At 40.7% G+C, this 8080-nt stretch overlaps 1 protein-coding gene across 1 annotated transcript in view; it reads right to left on the reverse strand.

The window, feature by feature from the left end:
- The window catches only part of LOC137284436 (GPI inositol-deacylase-like), a 388474-nt gene that overhangs the window by 217737 nt on the left and 162657 nt on the right, over window positions 1–8080 (reverse strand). The gene's annotated exons all lie outside the window — the stretch shown is intronic.

Consider the following 8080-nt stretch of genomic DNA (forward strand, 5'->3'; position numbering starts at 1 on the left):
AGCAATGAAAAATATACAAAACTGACAACTGTGCATGATAACCATCAGTAAATGTATCAGCTGTAACAATGTACTCTAAATGTTCCTATATTTCTATTTGTGAACATATTCACATTTATCATGGCTGTGTCCATTACATGTTAATTAAGTCAGGCAGTTAACTCAATGGGACAGACATGGGGTGTGTCATTAAAGAGCTTCTGAGCTCCGTACAAATAGGTCACAAGTGCCAGATCAGATTCTTGTACAACTATGATAAATGTTCTGCATAATGTCAGGCCTTCGGTATAGTTTGAGTGCAGATGAAAAAGTATTTCAGTTACTGTCAATTGTCAGTTTCCTGCAGTATGGTAAAAAGTGATGTTAGAGTAAATTAAACCGACTTGGGGACTTACCATCAGGGAGTAAGGTGACTTCTTGACATCAAGGGTAGAATGTGACTTCGAATTAGAGCAAACTGACTTGGGGACTTCCTAGCAGAGAGTATGGTGACTTCTTGACAGCAAAGGTGAAAGATGGTGACTTTGCTGTCATTGAATAATTAATATGGCATTTATATTTCAACATTCCAAAATGGTGATTAGAGGGTAAGGTGACTTCTTGGATTCCAGATCAAATATGGCAGTTTACCATCAATAAACCAACTTTTTTACCTCTGCCATCCCTGGGAGACAGTAGGACAACTTTTTGACCCCCAAGTGTCAACTATGACAACTTACTGTCAGAGAATAAGATGATTCTCAGTCTCAGTGAAGACATTTGTGACTTACCATCAGACATTTGGACGAATTTCTGACCTCAAATAATAAGAGTAATCTGGCTTCGCAACTTCCATAGGTCAGAGAGAAGATGACTTCTTGGCCTCAACGACCATAAATAGAGACTTTAGAGAGTAGGGTGATTTCTTCGCCTCAAGGTCAACTGTGGGTTCTGCACCACCTTCAGGACCTGCTGGAGTAGTGTCCACCACTCGGAACCTGGTGAAACAATTACTCAGCTATAAAAAGGCTCTTGCCATAATGAAAGCCACAGCTAGTTAATTTAACATGAACTGAAGTACTGTCACAAATATAAAAGCACATACTAGTTGGATAGCAAGTTAAAAGGAAATAAAGGATGAAGTTGACTGTTGTCTTGAGGCAAAATATGCTTATGGAACTTTCTAAATGTATACCTCTCGAAGCTAACTAGGTGGTCGGTGATATCCGACATGTTGTTTCAGCTGACTAGCCCAAGATACTTTGGGTACTGTCTAAACTCACTGAATACAGGGGTCATTACGAACAATTGTCACTTCCACTGAAAACCCCTCTCTACAATGGACCGAGAATTCTTTTTTTATCATGCTTGTACTATCTTTTGTTGTGAAGTTATCTGAGGGAAAACAAAAAAAAATGACAAATGTTGTGCACAATTATATAAGTAAATAAACATAATAGATGGCATAACCAAACAATCTGTCAAATATCACTGCTCTTTGATAAATAGAGGTCCTAAGTACTAAAGAGTCAATGTACTCCTGATGCTTGAATCTGTGTGGTAATTGTAGCTTTTACAGCTGTAATTACCAGTAATTAGCTGAGTATATTGCACAACTTCCCAACTCTCACCATCTTCTCGGTCTCTCTGCATGATCTACAGTATAATGAGAAAATTGATACGACCTCAAATAGCAAACGATCATTCATCTGGCAGTCATTTTGAAACATTAGCCCTACATATAAAAGATGTTGAACAAAACACATGTGCAATAAATACAATCATACATTTATCATTTCAGATGTACTTATTAACGACACAATTTCCCATCGTTCAGATACAGGAGTAGGACTGGTGTTAAGTTTAATCAGCCCAGTCCAAAAACATGCAAAAGATTTAACAATCTTTTTTTTCCTTTGAAGTCAGCATGCCATATGGAAAAGATCATAGTTCAAATAAAATAACCCAGGGTCCTCCAACCAGTCGAATGCCAGCGACATCTGTATCTATACCCCTCTTCACACAACCAACAATAGCCATCTTGCTGTGCCAGCCTTTCCAATTTTACCAAGGAGACAGAGAGTATTTGTAAATCCTATCAGCTGTGCCATGATCAGACACTTCGGCAATAAAGGCCTACAGGGAAATCTCTCATCACAATTACAGTTTTGTCTAGAAGAAGAAACATAATTACAATAATTTAACTTTTATATCCATTTTAACCACATGTGAATAAACAACTGAAAACATAATAATTTCTAAATGTCAACCCACTTTGTTTTTTATTGAATGGTTTAAAACAAGCACACTGCATTTTTTTCTCAATTGCTAAAGTCACAAAATACGCCTGTTTTAAGCATTACATGAACTTCATGAATAGGTATTTAGTTCCCATGTTATTTGCTGGATTGTTTGACATAGAATTTGACATTCATCGCTGAAAATGTCGTAAAACATGTTTTTGAGAATAAATATACTACTCAAAAAAGAAACGCATAGGTAGTATTTTTCCATGTAACTTATCGAATTTGACTCATTAGTGTCTATGTAATCAGTATATGTATGGTGAACGCTGTCTACAGACATTTCCGTGTTTGAATCCATTTTAACTGAGGACAATTCGCCAAAACGCACCAAATTCTGTATTGCTCAATAAATGCAATAAACTGTGAACGTGAAGACATTCGTGCGTTTCCTTCTGAATGCACATTCCATGCATCATTTCCAATCAATGTGTTTGGTCATTTTTAGGCTAGGGAGTCTCAGTCTGTGATGGCAACTGAATGTGTGACAGAGTAACATAGCAAGACTTTGGCATCGCTACCGGCAGCAAGGGTCAACACGTGATCGGTCAGGTCGACCCCGTGTGACCACGCCCACTCAGGACAGGTTTATTCGGCTTCGACATTTGCGGAACAGGCTCATCACAGCATCCTCCACGACATCGGTAGCGCCAGGACTCAGAACAATTTTAATCAGATCGTAAGGAACCGCTTACGTGAGGCTGGCATTCGTTCCAAAAGACCTTTGCGAGGACCTCACTTTACACGTCAACATCGGCAACAACGCAGGCAGTGGTGTCGCCAACATCTCTCATGACCATTGCAAAGGTGGAGAACTGTTATCTTCAGTGATGAGTAACGTTACATGCCGCGGCGGTCCCGACGGAAGAGCACATGTATATCGACGTCGTAACGAACGCTACGCTGGAAATTGTGTAGAGGAAGTGGACAGATTTGGTTGTGACCGTGTCATGGCTTGGACTGACATCTCATTCAATGGCAGGACAGATCTCATTCAGGTCCAGGGCAATTTGACAGCTCGATGTTACCGTGATGAAATCATCAGGTCTCATGTCCTTCCTTTCATGAATCACCAGAACGTCGTTTTTCAGCATGATAACGCTCGGCCGCATACAGCGAGAATAACCATGGATTTCCTTGCCCAGAACAACGTTCTGGTTTTCGATTGTCCCTCACGATCACCGGATCTTAACCTTGTTGAACATTTGTGGGACGAGAATTGGATCGTCGTGTGCGACAGCGTGACTCTCAGCCACAGACGTTACCTGGTCTGTTTGTGGCCTTGAGGGAAGTATACCAATTCATTCCCAGGCGCTTCATCCGGAATCTGGTCCAGTTTATTGGACGCCGACGCCAAGCAACCATTGATGCTAATATGGTGGCCACACAAGACACTGACTGCTCTGCGACCTTGACCTTGGAACGCTTGTCATTTGTGACGCACAGTTTCTTGCAGCATTGGACCGTTAATGTTTTTTCGCATTTTCTTCATGACTGCCCTGTATTACTGAACCTTAAGTGTATAAATTGATAACAATTTTCAGCTATGTGTTTCTTTTTTGAGTAGTTCATCTTGAGTATAAAACTTGTCTAAAGAATGCGCACATGACCACTATCCATACTTTGAAGCATCCACCAGGCCATGTAACATACTACTTGGGTTATGAAGCATACCACTAGATTATGGAGCATACCACTAGATTATAGAGCACGCCACTAAAATATATAGCATACCTTTAAATAATGCAGGATACCACTAAATCATGAAGCACACAACTACATTGTGGAGCATACCATTAAATTATGGAACATACCTCTAGGTTATGGAGCATGCCACTAAATAATGTAGCATGCTGCTTGCTTATGGAACATACAACTAGATTATGGAGCATACCACTAGATTTTAGAGCATACCACTTGACCTATAGAAAATACCATTTGACCATGGAGAAAACCAGTGGCTAATGAAGCATAAAACTAGGTCCAGAACTATACCAAAGGCCATGGAACATACCACCTTGTCATGTGTGGTGTCAAGCATAGCTGTAGGTCATGGCTCATACCATTACAACATTATGCAATCGATCAAGCATTCCACTCGACATCAAGCCTATCTCTTGACCATCAGGCAAATGACTAGCCAGATCATGAAGCATACAGCAACAATATTACCTAAAGATTCAGACTCTCTGTGTGTAAAAAACATGAATATTCTTCAATGATGTAATCACAAAATGGAATGTCACCCATCATGTTCCCACAAACAAACTCAGGAAATACAACAAGAAGACACAGTCATCACTATCTCCCGCATTACCTCCAATTTCCGCCTAAGTCACACTTATTGCCATGGAATCGCCAAAAGTATTTTATTCAAAATCCCAGAACCATCAAAAGGCTCCAGTACTACCACTAGACCAATCTATATGTCAAGTTTGGTGAAGAAATATTGAACGGTTTAGAGTTATGCTCCGGAAAAGATAAGTGTGCACGGGTGCATTTTAGTACCCCGCGTAAAATGTGTTACTGGTGATAATAATCGTATCACAGGTGTTCAGTCTACTATACCTTCTTACGTTAGAGTTTGAGATGCATGACAAGATTTAGCTTCACAAATCTCTAAGATAGCCACCTCAAGTGAGTGGGTGTATTTAGACACATAGGTGTGTTACATGTTGACTCTACTACAACGGGAATCCCCTACGATGGCCAGACATGTTTGTTTACAATAACTACAAAAATATTATGAGACTGATAACTGAAACAAATAAATCAGGTTCCTTGGTCAGTGGAGTGTCACAAAACGTCTGGGGAGAATTATTGTGTTAGAGATATTGTTGTCTTAAGCTCTGTTCCTTCTTTATTTTGGAAGAAGCGATCTTCAGCTGGCTTCTGGACCGAGAGCAGGTCGGCCTTTGAGTCCGCTGATCACACCCTGAGTTAAAAGAGGCTTCTTTGCCTGGTGCTCGACTTCAATGGTAGGACTTAATATTCGGACTGGTAGGCTCGGAGTTGGTATAGTCTGTCTTAGTGGGTCATCCATGGTAAAATGTGGCATAGTATTTCTGGCTAATAAAAGTGGCAAACTTGTAAAGTAGGACACGCACATGGTCACGCATGCCAAAATAATGCAATAAGCCTGATTACAATGTAAAACGTCCTTTCACCTCACCTTACTTCAGCAATCTCAACTATGTAAGGACTGGTAGGCTCGGAGTTGGTATAGTATGCCTTAGAGGGACTTCCATGTTAAAATGTGGCATAGTATTTCTGGCTAATAAAAGTGGCAAACTTGTAAAGTATTACACGCAATTGGTCACGCATGCACAAATCATGCAATTATCCTGATCGCAATGTAAAACGTCCTTTCGCCCCACCTTATTTCAGCAATCTCAACTATGTCCCTTCAAACACTTACAAATCTCATGTTTACCAAAACAGCACTCGCCAAATTAATTTCCAAACAATTGTTTCGCTAAAAATTCTGGTACATATATATATTTCAGCTTAATACTTGCCACGAAAATGTGATGAGGTTGCACATTTTTAACAGACTGATTACATCCGCAAATCACCTCCAAATCTGATTCCTCTCTTCATAACTGGCCATTTTCTCATTAAACGATGTTGCTGCAGTCTCATTTAGTCCGTGAAACTCCATCTGTGCCTCCACTGTCGGGTTAGCTTGTCTTCACCATGTTGTTGTTGCAAACATGTAGGATGAAACACAAGTAATTGCCTGGCCTACAGGGGAAGAATGAGGCAGTGGCTACAGCCTCCTTATGCCCACATAATTATCTGCCCGACACGACTTCTGTCGTCTGCAGGTGAGATACGTACTAGAACTATTTAACGAATTTTGAAAATGAGAAAACTGAAATTTGATGAACAAGAATAAAATGTGCCCACAAAACATAATCAGCTGGTTGGGGTTGACGTGCAGATGCTGCTCAGAGGTTTTTGAAGGACCGAAAAGATTAATGATATTGACAGGTGAATGGGCTGATAAACATTTTTCAAAACCTCAATTTAGTGACTTGACCTATGAATTTCTCGATTGCGCAATTGTTTCCTAAAGTCTCCTGGAACATACACTGCCAAGATGATCGATATAGCAACGTACAGAGCCGGGATCGGCACATTTGTACACCCACCCGGGTCACGACAGGTGAGCCGTGTTTTCACTGACTGTGATTACACACCGCGTTCATCCACCTCAGACACTCCGTTACGGCTATCTGTGTGCTCTATACTGATTACTGTGCATCTTCTGTTGTCAGCATTTGTCTTGGCCAATGCTAATATGATCTCTGAAAATCTACACTACTTTGTCCGACTTATCCAAAGCGAACATGACTGTGTTTTGATCAGTGACGTCACACTCCATTACCCCGTGTTCATTGATGCTTGTCGTTTTTTGAGCTTGCAAGTCTGACTGTGTGAGTATGAAAATTCTGTTCATACTATCCCACTACGAATCTTACAATCAAACCACGTGGAGACAAATCCAGGACCTGCAGTGACTATGAGACTTCAACAATGTTACTTGACAGATGATAATTGTATTAAAATGGGCGAGGGAGTGATGTTTTATGCCCAGAGGTTACAGCAATATCACGGCCTTCACATTTGTGACCTCTCCAATGTTGTTTGCTGACATTAGCTCAGATCGAAGATGTAAGTGACAGTTATGAGAAAGTTCGATGGTGGTCCCAATGAAGTGACAGTGAAACGTCTCAGCCAGTGGAACACGCGGCAGTTAAACACAGCACAAATGTTTCATCCCCAATGAAAACACACTTTGTGATGCCACCAGAATTATATATAATTATTTTAGGCAATACCATTCTGAGAAATAGCTCTGTCCATGGCCACTGATTATTCTTCAGTATACATGGCCATGACTGTATATATCACTACTCCTCAAGATGGGGAATGAGCTGAGTCTGACGACGTGTTGGTGTTTCTTCTTGATTTGTGAGGTAGGTCTTATTCAAGCAAGTGTCGAAGGTCTACCACTATAAGGAGAGACCGTTGACAGAGCTATTGTGTAGAGGCAAACACTGATGTCTTATTAGTACACAACACTTCTTACATGAAACATACTGGAAGAAGTACAAATCGGTGACATCGCCAGAAACTCCTGTCACCCAAATCCACTTTTTGGAGTTTCTGACATAACAGATTCAATGTACAGCCACAGAAGTACTATGACGAATCACATTTCTGTAATCAGGGGAGCATAGAGCCCCCGACAGAACCAACATAGTTTACGTGCCATATAGAACAGATGGAGGTATCTGGCTTGGCACAGACACATTTTGTCGTCTGTTTTGTGGAAAGAAGCAGCCATGCAAGTGACACCGGTATTCCTGTCTGGCGACGGTTTTATCAATGGCAGACGGTTGACACCAAAATAATGTGTTTGAAGCACCGATTACATCGTAAATGGTTCTGCGTTGTTGATGCTGTTTAAATAAATCGGATCAGAAGGAGCGGAACCACACTTATTATTGTCTGAGTGGTAGATATCCGCACTGAAATGTGTTTCCAAGGCCACAAGAGTCATCAGGGTCAAGCGAGAAAGTCACTGGCACTAGGTAACACCGGTAACACTGGCACTAGATAGTAACACGCGGCGTTAATGTTTGATCCTGTCAGACTGACGTCAACATTTGAAATTCGACTCATGACGTTGTCATTAAATGCGAACGTTGGGAATGTTAAAATAGTATAGATGCATGTAAATCAATATTATGAAAAGAATCAACCTGGCCCTATATCATCTGTGTGAAAAG

This window comes from Haliotis asinina, chromosome 5 (genome assembly GCF_037392515.1).
Source record: "Haliotis asinina isolate JCU_RB_2024 chromosome 5, JCU_Hal_asi_v2, whole genome shotgun sequence".
In the NCBI taxonomy this organism is placed as follows: Eukaryota; Metazoa; Mollusca; class Gastropoda; order Lepetellida; family Haliotidae; genus Haliotis; species Haliotis asinina.